Raw genomic sequence first — 19,540 nt, 5'->3', positions numbered from 1 at the left:
TCGTATTAACAAATAACTTTACAGCAGCTAATGTACTTTATGATTGATCTTTAAACCTCTTTAATTCACCACTTAAGAAACTGTAATGATCCTGCGAGGTCATCACAATTATTTAGTTTCTGAGTGTTATTATTCTATGTTAATAACTAACTCTGTCAACGTTATTTATATTAACCATTCATTGTAAATGGTAATAATGAGGTCAGGTGCTTTGTGTTAGCATATTATGCTGAGTTGTAATGTTAATGAGTCACTGCGTGGTCGCAAAGAATATGTATTATTTATCTGATAATTGTATATTAACGTTTAGCACACGTTTAATATTATATGTATTCATCGTTTGTGCCTTGTGCACGTAGTTCAATTGACTGCCGTAGAGATGGCCTTGCCTGCTCTAGCACGGTTCCACGTAGTTCGTGTGAACGGCGCTAGAGGCGCTACCTGAACCGAGGCTATATAACCAGCCGCGGAACAGATTTTCTTCAGTTGGCTTTCAGGTCGGCTCACGATAATATCTCTCTTACCAACTGACCCGGAAGAAAGGAGCACTCCGCTCTTGCGAGAGGCCAAGTTTCTTAAGGAAGGAAGGTGCACTCCGCTCTTGCGAGAGGCCAAGCACCCGAGAAAAGCCGCACTCCGCCTTCCAGCGAGAGAGGTAGAACTCTGCCTTTGGCAAGAGAACCCACTCCACTTTCGAGTGAGAGATACCCACTCCGCTTATTGGCGAGAGAGAAAAACTCCACTTTAGAGTGAGAGGACCCGCTCCGCTTGTTGCGAGAGGTTTCCTCCCCCCATCAACCTGCGGCACCCCGCCAGGGTAGTGTGGCGTGGGGTTTCTAGGCAACCGCCCAGAAGGTAAATTACAGGTCAGTGAAATACTTCGGTTATCGTGAGGGTGACCCTAATAGATGCCCCTTTGTTCCCCGAAAGCCAACAGTTCCCTGTAAAAGCCTGCAGCTATAGAAGTCGGCGCTAGCAAAGGACTGCACTTCCTGACGTTTGTTGGAGCTAAGGATACGACCCCAGAGGACAGCAGCAGCAGTGTATCTGTTCCCAGTTTACGGCAGTTTGCAGAAGCCATTCTCCCCCCATTGTGTGGCAATATATTGGCCAAGTGAGTGTAATATCCTACACGGGCGTGTGCTAAACTTACAACGTTTATAGTTGCATAAGTGTATCCAGCTACGTTCATTAAACTTTCTCTAACGTTGGACTGTGTACTTATTCCCGAACCCTGAGTGAAATAGAGTCTTATGCCACCCCTGGAGAAAAGGTTAGCATAATGGGTAAAACTTTGCAGAGCGTATGGTGTCACTGATTGGTCGTGGCCAAGTTAATGGACTTGCATCCAGCTGACGTGCTCGTGTAGGTGTAGTAGGCACCCTTTCTCGAGCAGGACGTTGCAAAACATACCCATTTTAGTGTTTATTAATGGATAAGGGCCAGTCATTGGAAAACGTGTAACCCTGTATAAGTATGAAATTATGTGCTCACCTTAAAAGCAATCCCCGTAGACGATGAGGCATTTGTCCCACAATCTTGGCAGTGGGTGAGTGGCAGCCATGTAGAAGGTGGGCGGTTGCTGCAACAAAGAATTATACACTGCAAGTTTCACCTTAGCGTCCAAGTTGAATCGGCAACCACACAGTGCCCGTTTCACCTCACCAAAGAGGGCATAATCCCACGGGGTCACGTCCGGATAGTAAGGTGGGTGCTGGAGTGCATCCCACCGAAATCTGAGTAACAGGTCCTGGACAACACTAGCCGTATGGGCCAGGTTGTGGTCGTCCTGTGCGAACAGTGATGTTCTTCCTTCGCGAAGGAACCTTCGACTCCACTCCTTCACACGGGACACTCACCCACCACCGTCGAATGACAGCAGGATGTGAGGAACATTGTTCATCTTTGTCGCGGGTGAAGGAGGGAAGTCGGAGGTTCCTTCGCGAGGAAAGAACGTCAGTGAAGGACGACCACAACCTGGACCGTTCCGCCAATGTTGTCCGGTACCGGTTACTCAGATTTCGGTGGGGTGCACTCCAGCACCCACCTTACAATCCGGATCTCTCCGTGCGATTGTGCCATCTTTGTTCAGCTGAAACGGGCACTGTGTGGTTGCCGGTTCAACTTGGACGCTGAGGTGAAACATGCAGTGAGTAATTCTTTGTTGCATCAACCGCCCACCTTCTGCATGGCTGCCACTCACCCACTGCCAAGATGATTGGACAAATGCTTTAATGTCTATGGGGATTTCTTTTAATGTGAGCACATACTTTCATAGTTATACAGGGTGACCTGTTTTCCACTGATTGTCCCTTATATATTATAAAAAACACTTTCTCATGCAGGAATGAGAGGCTTATAGATCACTCATGATGTACATTTACTACGGTAAGGTTATCTGCTAATAGCGGAATTTTGTGGTGAATTCGGACGCTGGGGTGTATTCAGACAACAGTGTATTTCCTCCCTCGTCCAGCCTGCAATATTGCAGCAGTGTGTTGTGGGTTCCTGTATTGTCGCTTCTGTCATTGCTGTATTGTAGCTGATAACCTTCAGTTGTTGAACTTGTGCGTGTGTCAATGTACGTAAAAGAGAACTTACATTGTGTTCTTAATAGCGGAAACTTTCACCAATAGCTGACAAATAATGAGAATGAGGAATTTTTGTCACATGGATGGAGATGTGAGGACAGTTCTGTGAAAATGTAAGGTGTCTCCATTTGCAAGTGGACGTTTAGCAGCAGTCAAAGTGGCAGGCAGTGCTTCATCGTGGTGAATTAGGTCAATGCTATATGTGTACAGAAGAGAAGTTGGAGGACAGAATTATTGAAACTATGTAAAGAAAGTTTTGAAGAATGTCATAAGAGATGTGAAGGCAGGAAAATTGACACACAACAGAGCACGTACACAGTAGTGATGAATCAGAAATGCAAGATCAACAAGACAGTGAGAGATTCTATGTCAGAAACATGCAATGTTGTTATAGATGAGGATATGATGTTCTCGTAGCAGTGCATTATACATACACAGATAAAAAAAAGAGAACAAACAAGAAAATATGTTAGTGTTGTAACTGGTGTAGCCGCAAGAAACGTTGATGTGAAATTACTATGTCCTTATTATGACAGTAAAATCGTCTTTGTGTATCCTACTGTTGATGATGAAGATTCCATCGGAAAAGATCAAATCATGGAGATTCTTCCAAAGACGAAAGAGAAGAGAGGAGAATTCACATCTGGATATGATATTCTGTGATGTGATTGTGATTTTCTTGTTTAATATGCAGATTATGTAATGGATATTTGTATCTATGCATTTATTTTGTCTCTATGTAGCCCTTTGCGTATTTTAAAGCTCATTTTTGTGTCAGAAATCACCCATAGAATGGTACAAATTCAGACAATCTGTTTGTACAATTGGTTGTCCGAAATCACCCCATAACGCACATCGGACATAAGATATGTTTTAATAACATTTGAAATATGCTCTTTTCATGGAATGTTTTGTCTTAATTGTGTTCCTCATAAATATACCCCACAATGCAATGCGTTACAATTGTCCGTGCTCAAAAGCTTGTTTGATATACATATTAAAAATTCAACGAAAGCGTCCGAATTCACCCCAGATTACGGTACTTTAAAAATTAAACAACATGAAACTCGGTGCTACAACGGCCACATTTAGAATGAAAAGATGCATAGGCAACTTAGGGTGAATCGGTTTACAGGGTGACTTTTGAAGTTCTCTGCCCGAACTAAAGGAAATGTTTCGATCTGGCTGTGAAGTTTGGAACTTCTAGCATCTAGTGAACGTATAAGCCATCAGGGAGCCAGCCGTGTATTTGAAACTACCAAGAAGTGGAGAAAATACTCGTGTGACAGGAAAGTAGAGGAGTAAAACTGTCTTTTAGAAATTCCTATGTGCATTCGTTAGTGTTTTTCTGTAATATATACGATATTTTAGAAATCACTTGTGCGTATCAAGTGTAGTTTTCGCAGGAGAAGTCATGATATTTCCCTTAATTTGTGTCGCCGTGACAGAGTTTCAAATTGATCTATATCCAATATTTCTTCTAGTGCAATAACTGTACGTAATAAGAGGGGGTGAGAAAAATTAATACATTAACTTAGGAAGCATTTTGAAGGCATCATGTCTGATGGTAGTAACTCCAGCGATGACAGAAAATGGTTTGCGTCTGTGTGAACAATGACAGGTGTTGAAAAGTGTGCGTACTAAAAGAAGAAGAAAGTGCGAATGAGGAAAAGATCCTATACTCTGAACATAAGGTTTGTATTGGATATTAAAACTACTTTTGCCTAATTTTTATAGTATTAACAGATAACCTTACAGCAGCAAATGTACGTTATGATTGATCTTTAAGCCTCTTAAATTCACAATTTAAGGAACATGCGTATTTAAGTGTTTATTTATGTACAGGGTCAGTCAGTGGAAAACAAGTCACCCTGTATAACTATGAAACTATGTGCTCACCTTAAAAGCAATCCCCGTTGAAGTAGGGTCATTTGTCCCACAATATTGGCAGTGGGTGAGTGGCAGCCCTGTAGAAGGTGGGCGGTTGCTCCAACAATCAATCACTTACTGCATCATTCACATGAGCGTCCAAGTTGCATCGGCAACCACGGAGTGCCCGTTTGAGCTCACCAAAGATGGGATAATCGCACGGTGACAGTTACGGATTGTAAGGTGCGTTCCGTAGTGCTTCCCAGCGAAATCTGAGTAACAAGTCCCGGACAACATTTGCCGTATGATCCAGGTAGTGGATCGTCCTGCAGTGACGTTCTTCCTTTGTGAAGGAACCTCCGATTACTCTCCTTCATCCGCGACAGAGATAAACAGTGTTACCCATACACTGCCGTCATCGACGATGAATATCCCGCGTACTAGCGCCTTCCGTCACCAGGAAACGCACGACTGCTAGTTGCTCTTCCTTATTGGCCTTCGCGATATGCCGGACGGCAAGTTCCTGCACGTCTGCACTTCACACGGCTCACACTCGCACTGCTTCACACAAGCGTGCGACGCGACTGCCATCTACCGGGCGACAACGGATTACCCTCCCAGCGGCAGCAAGAGTTTCGTGGTACCGTGGCATCCACATGTCGAGATACGAGGTGGCCTGTTTTCCAATGACAGGCCCTTATAATTCGGACCACCAACCGCCGCTGCCTCCCCGCCCCACACGGCACCAACTGCGACGTGCTCTCCTCCGATCGACACCACCATCACACCACCCGACAAGGCGCCCAGTTACCCAGAGGACCCACTCCCGTGGGACATGAGGGTGGAAGTGTGGAGTCTTCGCCAATGAGTGTTTTTCAGCAGCAGCTGGTGCCTACGTCACAACCGACTTGGGTTACGTCGCCCACTGGCCATTCACCCCTCCGCAGTGCTGGTTCTCCCCCCTGTAGGCCTGGATTCCATGAAGCCCATTTTGGCCTCTAGCCCGTGTCCGAATCCGCAGGTGCAACCCTCGCTCGAAGTGGGAATTCCTATTCTCTGTCCCTGGAATCTCTGGAGCAAGCGAACGACAACAAGTCTCTGCGCAAGTACTGACTCGCTCTCTCCCATTCTCTACCGTCATGGGAGGCCTTGGTCAACAGACAGAGTATAGTTGGGGGCTGCTTTTCAGAGTTTAGCGATGGTCGTATGGATTAATCTGGAGACAATGAAAGAAGTGGAGAATGCTTGAGCAAATTATCTCAGCCGATTGGATACTTCCCTTAGATTTTTTATTTTTTTATTTGATTTAGTTTATTTTACTTCGCGTTTTGTGCCTCTTGGCTAATTTGCGAAGATGGGGATGAGTGATGAAATGATGAAATTGATTAATGTACATTCACAAACAACCAAGCCCGACCGGGATTCGAAACCGGGACCTTTGGCGTCGCAGCGCGTTGTGCTAACCACTCGGCCACAGGGTCGGGCCCTTAGATTTTAACTGGAGGAATAGCATCCCCCGTGTTCCCCCACTTCGAGCACTAGGCGCAACACTCCTAGGCACCTTACTGCCCGTCGAATCCCCTTACCGTTCTTCTCTGAATCTGCGTCACAGGCAGAGTTTGAGAGGAGAGGAGGAAGGTGCGACAAGTGCACCCTTAATAAACCTCTTCCTGCTCTCCCCGAAATAGGCAATAGTTAGGCTGGATGGCCCGATTCTCTAACTATACACTGGTAATGGCAACAGACAATCTGCCTCCGATAGCGAATTGCTATCGACAGTTGCACCCCTGAATGTGCGGTTGATGTCTAAACTTCCACCTGGCGGGAGAAAGCGGCAACAGTGCTTTTCTTTGGACGTCCAATCAGGACGCCTTGAACGGTAGGGGAAAGCGACGGGGGAACAAAACGGATTCGAACACGGCTTTAAGTCTTGGGCCAAATGTGAGGGCGCCAGAAAGAAAAAAACTGGTGACGAGGAATATTTTCTGGTGGTCGGGCGCATTTGATTTAGGCTACCAATAAAATAATTTACATATCTGAGACAAGATTATTTATGTGTTTCATATTTATGTTGTTTTTATATTAATGGACACATCGACCATTCACGCCCTTCCACCACCCCTTTCTGACGCATTAACCCTTAGCCTCCCACGGGGGCATAAGTCTGGTGGCGGCTGCAGCGTTTCGAGATGGAAATGGTTGCAAACAAACTCAGCGTCCACCGCCTTCGCAACAGTGGCGTGCTCAGGATTTTCGAAAGGGAGGAATTACGTAACGACTCTTAGTAGTCATATCTCATTTTCTAATCTTTCCCTCCGTTTGGCGCTTGTTTCCTTTATTTCTTTTTTAGAAATACTAAGTAAAAAGGAGGGTAATAACTCCTACCAACTCCCTTTAGGCACGCCACTACCTCGCAACAGGATTCTTGTTTTTCGAGCAAGGAAGCTCGATTCTGGCCGGCTAGAATTTATCGGCGTTTCGCCTCTTTGTTAAGTGTACTCTGCTGTGTACGCCACAAAACCAGACACACTGAGTGACGTGGGACATGCAATTCATTCAGACGCTTCCTTCCCGCAGAAACCGTATCTGCTGTTTATCGATCTGTTCAGTTTGCACATAATGGATATCTACAAATGGTAGTCATTTTGAACATCCATTAGTTTAAGGTATGTGACCGAAAAGAAGTTCGTTAGTGTTGGAGTGTAAATACTCTTTCGGGACACTCTGTATATACGCGTCGAGAAAGAGAGAGAGAGAGGGGTGGGGGAGGGAACCATCCGACACTCAAGACTTCTGAGCTTTGTGTGTGATCTCGATATTATCCTTAGTAAACTATGTTTGAATCAAATCTTATCTTTCCATGTTAATTTTTAGTGTCATTATCAGTGACAATTCACAAGCAACAAAATGACAACAATATTGAATACATCGTCATACTGTAGTATAGCTTAAAATATACCACTGTAGAGTTGGTAGAAATGCATTTATGAAACTACAGGTTTCATACATTTCCTAATTTTAAAAATGTCTTCTCTATAAAATAGAGAATTATGGGTAGATATTAGTCATCATCATCAGTATTCTACTATGTGTGTCTTTTTTATAGAAGTTAATTTATATTCTCATATGTGGAAACCTAATCCAAAAATTTATAAAAACACCCACTTAAACGCTGCGCGATACATCTGAAAATGCATTCTGAAAGTTCTCGGGCTACAGCACTGCCTACCTCTTCGGCCCTAAGAGTAACTCCATCGTTATTTGCATTCACTATACTTGAAAGCCACCAAGGTTTATGAAAATGTTAAAAGAAGGCTTCAACATCCAAGACAGCTTCTTAATGCCCAGTAATGTTTTATCTCCTTTTCTTCTGTTATTTGTCTTCCTTTACCTTTCCCTCTCCCTTCTCTAATTCTCTGTCTCGCTCGCTTCTTCTTTTCTCTCTCTTTTTGTCGGTTTTTTCGCTTCCTTTCTTTCGCGCGCAGGTCCTAGTCTCCTGGGGGAAGCTTAACAACTTTTCTCCTGAGAATTTGACCTGCGTGTGGGACCTTCGGCCACTCACCACCGTGAGGAAATTGAGGAGCTACGAATGAGTAGCGGAACCCTGTCATTGAAACGTCCAAAAACGGCTGAGGGTTCGTCGTGGTGACCACACCACTCCGTAACTGGTCAGATGATCTCCCACCACGGCAGGCCGGGGAGAGGTTGGTTCTCAAGTGCCGTTGCGCTACAAGCTATTTTTATTTTCTCTGCGGTAATAATGATATTTAACTTGGTGATTTAATAATTATTATTGTTATTATTGCATGAACAGAAAAATAAATGCACGTATTCTTTATCTGCCTGATGTACAGTTAAGGGCAGTTCCATTTGTTTAAAAATAGAAATTTAGTATTTTTATTTTTCTATTTTAACTTTGTACTTCGTTAGTCTTTAGGGGAGGACCCTATGTACGCCCTTGCTTTTGTTATATCTTTTCTCTCTCTCAGAACACTAACCCTTACTGGCAGGATCGTGTTCACTAACCCTTAATAAATTTTACAATGGTACTTTTATTTTTTCAGGTATCTACAAAACAGTTCGTAATTTTCAAAAGTGAATAAATTTTATTTCTGTACCCCCAATACTATATGCGAATGAGAGAAAATTGTTTGTTTCCCTTACACCTTTATATATTTTTTTTTACAATTGTTCTTACTTCACACAATGTGGAACATGCAAAATTTAGGGTCCGAAATATCGCGTCTAAGTGTTAATTTTAAAAATTTATTTTGCAAATTAAACGTCTCTTGTAATAATAAAAATCCGAAAGTGCTCTCTATATACGAATTGTAAAATCTTTTTTATAATTATCGACCAGAGTTTAAATTGAAATTTCAAATTAAAATAAATTACGTCGTTCTGTAATTTGTTTTTATAACTCTTTATTTTCCTTTTATCGGCATTCGGACCTTCCCAATCATGATTAATTGAGTCACTGGTTTTGTTGATTTAACGTTATTTTTGCTGATTTAGTCTGACGACACAGATCGCACGAGTAAAATATACGATATCCGTGAAGACAGCCCCACCCTTAACGGCACAAATTATCAGACTTAATTCTAAAAATTAGTGCTACATTAGTGCTGTGAAAATATACAGTCGAGAATGTTAGTGCTACTTTCATAGACCAGGAAAATTATCATTCAGGGTGGCCTCAAAGAAAAAAAACGAAACGAAATAAATGCAGTGATTTAGTGTTCAATTAGTGCTGTTTAACGTGCACAAAAGAAGAGTTAGTGCTGGTCTTACGAGTTAGTTATTAGAGAATAATTGATTTCTTTGATTTATGCCGCCTCTAAAGATGGCCTCACCGACAATATCACAGACGTTCAATATTTTTTTTTCCTCGGAAGAGCCTTAAGCTCCTGCATGTGCGCCTAGAGTGGTATATTTCTTTTTCATCTTAAGTCATGTTGGATTTCAATATTCACATCCTAATTTGGATTGCACATTTTATAATTAGTGAAATTCTATAAAGAAAAAATAATTCTCACCTACTGGTCGTACAGTACTTCTCTTGCAAGGTGCTGTTTCCTCTGTTCTCCTATTTCATTGGCTTCTGAGGAGGCTTCGAAGTCGTGAAGTCGAATTGGGAAGTCTTCTATTGGTGGATTCTCCTTCCACTCATCGAAGCCTTCAAATGTCATCTGAGAAACAGAAATGTATTAGTTTTACAATTCCATTCGTACCACAATTTTCACTGTAATAACACAAGAAATTAAGTTGTAGCTTAATTGTAATGTTGTACGTCAGGACATATCTAAAATGATCCTCCACTTTAGATTATTTCAAAGAAGCATTGTTGTTTAGCCAAAATATTAGATAAGTCTTGATTTTAAAACCAAAATAATGTTTTCGGATTGCAACAACACAGGAGATGCTAATTTAAAAGAATGAATTATTTGTTCACCAACACACACTCACGCTTTTAATGATAACCTACATTATGTGCAAATGGAAATACCGTTGTTGTGATGGTTCGTTATGTTTTCATCTTCTTATTGTAGAAGAAATTCTAGTGATCACCAGAATCTGTTTCCAGTGGAATTGGGAAATTGTTAAAGTTTGCTCGAGAGTGCGGTATACATTTAATTACTATTTTGTTAGCCTCACTTACTTTGTTTTTCTTGTAGATTGGTTTTGACTTCAACTTCTGTCTGACTGAATTTGCTATTCACTCACAGATTTTTATCAGGCATAGCTATTTTCGCAATATACGTATATGAGCTCTATAGAAACGTTTAACACGTCGTCATTGTTGTGCTGGTATTTTGATGTAAGGCAACAATGTAAATGTTAAAGTAGTGGCGAAGTGTAGGCAGAGGCGTGTGAACGGAGCAGGGAAAAGGGCTGTGATCTTCCTTAGAAGCAGTAATGTGTTACGTGTTTAAATGTTAAGAATATATCCCCTACAAAATATAAGATACCATATTTCCTCAATCTCATTCTAAAATTATTACTAGGCACATTAACATACATGTCAATTATTTGTGATACCTTTCTTCCATTCAAGTTCAATGTAACTATTCAAATTGGTGTTTTAGGTCCACTTTATGCGCAGTAAGGCTAATCGGGACTGGGCCTACAGTTTAAAGTGGGGTCCGAGCCACTATGTGCCTCCACCTGGTATCAAACCCGGGATCCCTTGATTACCTTTCTTCCAAATTAATTCCGCGGCTGTCGACATTACACTGAGGAGCAGGACTGTGACATACACAGTCCGTCTAGTAGGAAACGTGACTGATTTTTTTTGCCACGGAACCACCAGTGCCATGTATGGAGAAGTATATGTACTACGTAGCGACACATATCGACTTTCTTCCGGTAAAGTTGCAAAGCACTAGCGTCGACGGTCGACGCATACGGATCTTGTGACTGACAGACAGTACCTGCTGAACGTCGGTCGGAAACTGAGCAATGTGCCAACATTATATTCTGTTTCAAATTGGATAAAAGTGCAACAGAGACGTTTTAAATTATTCAAACTGTTTACGGTATTGAGGCATTGAGCCGTAAGAACGTGTTTAAGTGGTATGCAAGATTTCGTGATGGCCCAGGCTCTCCAAAACCGAAGAAAGTGCGCATGCAGAAGAGCTGAATCAAAACCCTGCTCACGGTTTTCTTCGATTCCAAAGGCATCATCCGCAAGGAATTCACTCCAGACGGTCACACTGTGAACGCTTGAGTATTAAGTGGGTATTTTGCATCGTCTATTGGCCAGGATTCGTAGAGTTCTGCCTGAATATTGGGAACAGGGCTCATGGTCTCTGTTGCACGACAATGCATCCGTGCACAAGAGCAGGTTGGTACGCCAGTGTTTGGCCAAACTAGGGATAGTGGAGCTCAGTCACCCCCATATTATCCCGATTTAGCTCCATGCGACTTCTGGCTATTTCCAAAACTGAAATTGGCGTTGAAAAGAAGGCATTTCGACACCTTTCCATACATCCAAAAGGCTTCGACCGCGATTTTGGAGGCAATTCCGAAACAGGAGTACCAAGACTGCTTCACAAAGTTCTTCAAACGCTTCAGTTCATGTATTGACCCACAAGATGTCTATTTTCAATAAACGTTCTTGTAAACTACCAAGCCACAACGTCTTGTCTTTCATTTCTCATTAGTCACCTTTCCCACTGGACGGACTGTGTAACTTAAATATATTTTTATTCTGAGTTGAAATCAAAATAGTTCACTAATTGTCCTTAAGAAGCATTGCATTATATTTAACACCATAAAATAGAACTCCCTGTCAGAAGGTGTTCTGAGACCGTATGTTTTATTGTTGCTACAGTGGAGGATAATTTGCAAGACCCGAATGAGCTATGCACATCGGTGGAGTCTCCAGGTCTTCCTTATCGCACAACGCGAGAACAACTTGCGTTCTGATGTCACCATAGAATGTTTTCATTGTTAGGTTAGGCTTAGCATAAATATTATATTTGTAGTGTATTTATGCTAAGAGAACCAAACCTAACAGACCTAACATAACTACTTGAGCATTCCTCGTCTGACGTCAGAACGCAAGGTTGTCCTCGCGAGGTGCGATAAGGAAGACCGGAGTCTCTTCTGTTCCTGATTACGGGAGAGAAAGGTTGCAAATATCAGCCATTCTGAAGTAACAAGTGTAATGTCTTTTGAGCCATAAGACGTTATTATTAAAGTGAAATCTATGATTGGTTAAGAACAATAATTTAACAGTGAACGATTGTAGTTGACAATTTGCTTCCATCGTTGTTTGGGAATGAATTTTGCGGGAAGTCTATTCGCCCTAGTAGGAAGCACCGGCTTCATCTTGTCTATCACAGGCGAGCGTGTCCTTGAAATTATACGTTCCCGCTGAATTACTTAGGATGTTATGGGACGATCAGCTGAGGATTTTTCAGAGGTGCCTCATTGGAAGCGAATATGTAAGAATGACATCGAGTATTAGGCAAGAATAGAGATTTGTAGATCCTGTAACATTTGTAATTTGTTTAGCTTTCGAGCATAAGTATTTGAAATGACACCTTAAATGTAATATTTTAAATGCATATACGGTTTAATTGAATTAAATTAAATTTTTTGGAATCATTGGAATCATACAGACTCTTTATATTTTTAATATATTTGTTGGTGGGTGGTGAGACGTGATAATATGTAAGGTTGAAATGGAGAAAACATCTGCTTGTGCCCTTGAATTTTGGAAAGTTTGCCTTAAAAACCAGGAATTATACTTGAATTTTATCATGGTCTTCGAGTGGCTACCCTGTATTGTTATTAAGGCTGTATGTGGGAAGTATTTTTTACCATGATTGTTCACCATATAAAAACTGCAGGTGTTAGGCAGTGTAGTGTAACTTATGGAACATCGAATTTTTGTACTTCTTACGTGATTTTTGTTCGTTATTCTGTTGTTTTCTTTTCATGGACGAATTCATTGTGTACCTTATTGTAAAAGAAATTCTACTGATTACTAATACGCTGATTTCATTGCAATTGTCAAAGATTGGATGAGCGCAGATATACATTTAATTATCATATAATCCATACTTTCTATGTTTTTTCTTCTTGATCGAATCTTGCTTTTATTTCAAACTTTGAAAAGCTAATTTGTTACTCAGTCCTAACAGGGTTTTTTTCAGGGTTTCAGGGTTTGTCTGAGTCTATGGATGAACTTTTGTAGGTGTATTTAAATATTGAATTATAACACTTTTGGTAAGATAAGCTCTATGGAGACTGTCAATGCATTACCATTGTTGTATTGGTACATTGTTGTAAACGGCTTTAAAAATAAGGATCGTTACAAATACCACTATACAGTAGATGCATATGCAAAAAAGGTGAAACCCATGTAACACCTCTTCGATTACTTTATACAGATCTTTTACCTAGAGCAAAATATAAACTAGAAAAGCAATTGAATGACTGGTGCAGAAAAGAAATACCAAATACTGCATCCTATAAGTGGCTCAAGTCAGTAATGAAATACCTTGGTACCAAATCATTAATCTACCTCGGACAGTGGTTGTTTTTATATTAAGATTTCGTACAAGTCATGTTTAAGTTAATCAGCATTTAGCTTGTATAAAAATTGGGTCCTCAACTTCCTGTCAGTACAGAGAAGCTATACAATCGCTAATCATTTATTTTTCAATGACACTTAAGACGACAATATGCAGACATTTTATTTAAAGATTTATTACGCGTACAGGTTCCATTTTAAGCATCAATATCTACATTAATCTCTGAGCCTCGTACTGAAGTTATTTGGATACTTTTGGAAAACGTCGGATATCAAACTAAAACACTCATGACCACAGTGGAGTCCATGACTCACGATTATTTAGACGTAATACTATCATAACACCAGAATGGACAAAAGCACTCACTAAGAAATCAATAGTGTTTCGAAGAAAGTGGACGATAATCATCATGTTGGAACATATCATATACAGGGTGTTTCAAAAATACTTTTACAAACTTTGAGGCCTGGTTCCTCAAACCGAAACAAGAAAAGATGTTCATATAAAAATATGTCCGAAAATCCTTAGTTTCTCAGTTATTAATGAAAGTTTACGTTCAACGCATTTCAAGGTACAATCACACCATTTGCCTTTGCAAATAAGAAGCAGCATGTGGTTTATGCATGATGGGGCTCCAGCATTTATCAATCGCATTGTTCGAGATGTAGGGTAAACTGGGGCGAATAGGGCCGGCAGATGAATCGGGCCACTCACAACATAAATCAGTCTTACATGTTATAGAAGTTAAGGGGGCGAAGACGGCGCCACACCGTGCGTCGACTGCGAGTCCGTACAAGTTTATTGCGCAGTTGGATTCCGTGAACGTTGGGTGCTGATTGTGTTGGGCAGCAGTCTTCATGAACAATCGAAGGTAAGTGTTACGAAATATGGCCTATTGTTAATATTTCTGTCATGTATTCATTCTTGTTACGCTTTGTTGTTTTGTTGAAAGTATAGAACTTTAATTTTCTTAGCTTCAACAAAGACCGAGACAACTTATCATGAATTCCTTCCTTATCGGAAATGAACCAAAGCAGGGTTGCCAACTCATTTTTCTATATATTACAAATCAGGGCGAATAGGGCCATTTTTCTGATTAAAATGTGAAATGTATGTAATTGGCCTGACGTTGATAAATAAAACAAATGTTCTTTTTCCTCGTTCTTTTTTTTCAGATAAGGAAATATAATCGTAAAACACAGCAGAAATGGAGTGAATATGACGTAAAGAAAGCAGAATAGGCAGTGAGAGAAGGAATGCTTACTTGCGGACGTTGTCTCAACAATCCAGGAACATAAGAAATGGAACGTTCCAAACATTAGCACTCATGAGCATGCAAATCTTGCCATTTTAGAATTTTCTTTTCTGAAATATTGTACTTTGTGTGATTTTCCAAATTATGTATGATTTTGTATGGTTGGTGCAGTTTATATGCATAAAATATATGTGGCCCTATACACCTTACAAGTGGCCCTATTCAGCCGGACATGTTAGGGTGAATAGGGCCAATGCATGTATTTCTTATTTTTATATATTATATAACGTCATAAAATTTTTGAAATGCAAAATTTCATGTGGAGTCTGTAGTAGACATATGGTTCATTATATTTCTGTAAAAAAATCCTATATTAAAAGATTCAATACAGTAGTTCCAGGTGACTTTCTTAAAAGTGGCCCTATTCGCCCCATTTGACCCTACTGGCTGATATGTACCATGACAGATGGATAGGTAGGGGAGGACCAGTTCCATGGCCTGCGTGTTCACCCGACCTCAATCCTTAGGATTTCTATCTGTGGGGCCACCTAAAACAATTGGTTTATGCAGTTGACATTGCTAATGCAGAGACACTTCATCAACGTGTCAATGAAGCCTGGGAAACCGTTCGACACTGTGTAAGAGTATGTGAAAGGGTGCGCCGGTTCATGCATGCGTGTGTGGACGCAAGTGGAGGATATTTTGAACATTTATTATGAGTTTCTGAGTTGATGACAGTTTCAAAATTTGCTAATAAGCTGACAGTGTCTAACAGATGTGTCATTATGTTCTTTCATTAATAACTGAGAAACTAAGGATTTTCGGACATATGTTTATATGAACTTTTTTTCTTGTTTTGGTTTCAGGAACCCAGCCTTCAAAGTTTGTAAAAGTATTTCTGAAACACCCTGTATACTTGCTTGGGATAGTACCTGAACTCAGCAACTTTGGCTAGAAATCTCAAAATTATGCGGTGTGAGCCAACCAAATGATGACGACGACGACGCTACAAATATAACTACTATGCAGCAGAGGGCCCATTCAAATTTTAGATCAGGGATCTTTCGATCAATCAGCATGTTTTTATAGTAATACCAATAATGTATTTATTTCATTTCTAGTCGCCAAATACTTGATACTGATCATATGAATGGAGCGGCTCCGAGGTAAAACTTGATAACCAACGAAAACCTAAGTGAAAGTACGTCCATTACATTGTGGCTTATGGGTAACCCAGATGTTCCCGTGTGTTTCTGACTATCAGCGCTACTGAAGGAGCTTCATTCACTATTGTACAGCAACTGAATCCAATGTTATCCCAATGTGGAAGGGAGTTTTACTACTTAGACGCTCCCCTCCCCCAGCAGACACGTCGCGTGATACACATACAAAAGGCAATCGTGCAAACCTGATCTTTTAGATTCTATATTACCCTGTAACGAACTGGTAACATTGTAAGCAGCAATGTAAATGTTAAAGTTCGAGGACGGAAGACGATGTTCCCAATTGTGGCATCGCTAGAGAACTCCATTGAGGTAAGCTCAAAAATGGATGACATATTTTCAGGTAGACTTTGCTTTGGGGATTATGTAACTACGAAGATTCCACTTTCGCCTAAATTTTATCTTACTTCCTGTGTTTATAATCTTTCTTTCTGTGATTCTTTTTCTATTTACACAATCCCTTACTTTCTTCTTATGTTGCTCTCCCCCCCCCTCTCTCTCTCTCTTTCTATAATTATGTTTCCGTTTCTCCATCTGTTACTTTTTATTCGTTTTGGTACCCATTTTCTCTCTCTTCATATCTACATGTGATTGTTATTGTTATAAATGATCAGGTATATTATTCATGCAAGCTATATTGGTGGACAGGAGGATGGGCCTAGACTATTTCATGGGTGCTAATACCCACCATGGATCCCCCGTTGGCGACGCCCTTCAACAGATCTGTTTAAAATTCATCTGGAATATTCTGGAAGATATTCGTATGAATTTGATTTCTTATTGCCTACAATTTTGATATTAATACTGACTATTGCAGTGCGTATGAAAATTTGCGCTTCTCTCATCCATCATGGTATTGATACATGTTGCACATCCTTTTGTAGGATGACAAAATGTTTGAAGATTGATAAAAAATAATAAAATACCTTAGAAAACACTTAAGGGGCAATCTCCGTTGGAGGCGCCCAACTGACAATTCGTTGCCACGTAGTACAACCCGTACTGCAATATTGCAGGACAACGAGGCTCTGGCGCGTGGACCGGTTGTCAGTATAATCCTCTGTGGGGTTGAATTGTGTTGTACATATACGTGTGTTATTGTCCCTTCGTCCATTTTATCTTCTTACCATTCATCCCCATCGTGGCGATTAACCAAGAGTGGCAAAAAAGCGACGTTAAATAAGTCAAGTAAATCCATCAAAAAAATATTATACTTTATATACTACCTTTATTTTCACACAAAACTAGGGGAATTCATTGATAGATTATTTATATTTATAATTGGTTATTTTCGTAGTTTTCACACATGTAATCGTGTCGATGAGGATGAGTGGAGGACTCAAGAAATGACAGAGGGTCTCGCACAAATATCAATACTTAGACTTTACGACGGGTCATCGGTTGGAATCCTAAGAATATTTCATTTATATTACAGTAATTACATTGTTTTATAAAGTAATTGTGTTCTCCAGCAGGAGGCGCTGTGCCACCATGGAGCGTCATTCACAAGATTATATTTAAACTTAAGCTAATATTTTGTTATTTGTGTTGCATAAACAACAGGCTTGAAGACGTTACGAAATTGTTGGTCCCGTGGCCCAGGCAATTCTTTCTCTGACTGTACAGTATAAGAAAAAAAACAAGAATATCATACTAACAAAATCATCCAAAACAATCAGACAACACAAGCAATAATAAAAATCAACTGATCTCAATGTATCTGTAATTGAAAATAAAAGTGCCGCTACTTCATTCACACTCCACATCGTCCACATATGCAGAAACTTCCTCTTCCATGTAAAGGCCGCCACTTGAGTGTCTTCTCTGGGATGAAGTCTTCCTGGTAGCATCTTCCCTATTTATACAATTACGACATTTTTAGAGCAGGGGTTTTGGTCTACCTTATAATTTATCGAACTACAAGACGCGGGTAATTTTAATAATATATTTATCTGTAAACAAGCTGTTTAATAGAATTAGCTATAAGTATTTGAAAAAAAATATGGTAAAGCTTCCTCTGTCCATTTCAACGTGCCTTGAAGGCATGTGAGGTGTGGGGTGGGGGAAGTGTTGATAGTAAGGACCCCTAAATATTCACAGTCCCGGTTATTTATGGAAGTAATGTGAATTGCCCGTAACCCACTACCACAGAATAAATAGTAGAGGCCCATATAGGTGAACCCCATTCATTGTTGGCCCACCTCAAATCTCCCTCACCCCCGTCCGGAAGCCAATCGCCCTATCGACTCCACACTGTACCTTTGTCATTTGGCGTGTTTAGACCGAAAAAAATCCATTCTGCCTTGTTTCGCGTTTCGTGGCGTAATTGAAGGTAGAAAATTCCACGCCTTTCGAGTCCCACATGAGGCGCACGCAGATATTCATGTCCGCTCACCCCTTCCCGAAGACTACGTGTTTTCAATTATTCTGCTAGAGCGGTGTCTGTGTTGGTTCCGGCTGAGATTATGAACCCCGACGTGGAAATACCATATTACCGTAACGCAACTCCCATGCTGCGTTTGGGATCGAACCAAGAACCTCTAGATTGAATTGGGTGATGTAGTTATTTCTCATTCATCTCTCTCATGGTTATCACTCGCTTGGCCTAAATGTGATAAATGCAAGAGGTTACATTTAAAGGAATGGCGATAGAAATTAACTTAGGTTAGATATGGGCTTTATACTCTCCATGACTGAACCGATATGGATTGGTTTAGAAAAGGATATTACTTGCCTTACAAATAGATGAAGATTGTTCCTACACTTGTCCTCTCAAATGTCACTTGTCTGACCTCCCTGTGAGACATCGATTCAATCACACACCATCATCCAATAATCGTTCTCCACTTTGCTTCTGTCTCAAAATTTGCAGTCCTTACTCTCTCTCGTATTCTCGCCAATTGATCACACCTCCTGACATTTCCAACACTCATGCCACATACGCCTTCCAAGTCAATCACCCGACCATTGTCTGATTACTTATTCAGCATTCCTATCTCTGCTACCTGCTTTGCTAAGACTTTATACTTCTTACCCAATACCTTGGGTACGATACGTTACAGTTTATAAAAGGTTTTTGTCTCCGGAACTTCAAGGGAGGGAATGTTTTTACGACAGGTAAGTGAAAAGTTATGAGTAGGGACAATGATTTGTGGTAAATAAAATTCATGAATTTCGCATTTAAAAAGTTACAATTTCGGTATATAAAAGCGGTGAAAAAAGATCATTTCGTTGGAAAAGCGGTAAATAAAATTCAAAGTTAAGTAGTCTGCACCTACCTTTTATCAGTTAAAGTGTACACTTAACATAAACTCTGCATTGCATGGTTTTAAGTTGTATCTCTGGTTGGTCATTATATTACCATAAGCTGAAAAAACACGCTCACAGTCAACATTACTTACAGGAAACCACAACACTTGCATAGCTAGTGATCTTTAAGTGCTAGCAGCATATTAATTAAATTCAAAGATACACCTGACTCCTTCACATCCCTCTTTACCATATCCTGAAAAGCTTTGTACCCTCTCAAAAAATTTAATTGTGAACATGCTCTTAGAA

The sequence above is a fragment of the Lepisma saccharinum genome, chromosome 28 (genome assembly GCF_977018435.1).
Source record: "Lepisma saccharinum chromosome 28, izLepSacc3.1, whole genome shotgun sequence".
In the NCBI taxonomy this organism is placed as follows: Eukaryota; Metazoa; Arthropoda; class Insecta; order Zygentoma; family Lepismatidae; genus Lepisma; species Lepisma saccharinum.
Note: the sequence above shows the minus strand (reverse complement) of the source record.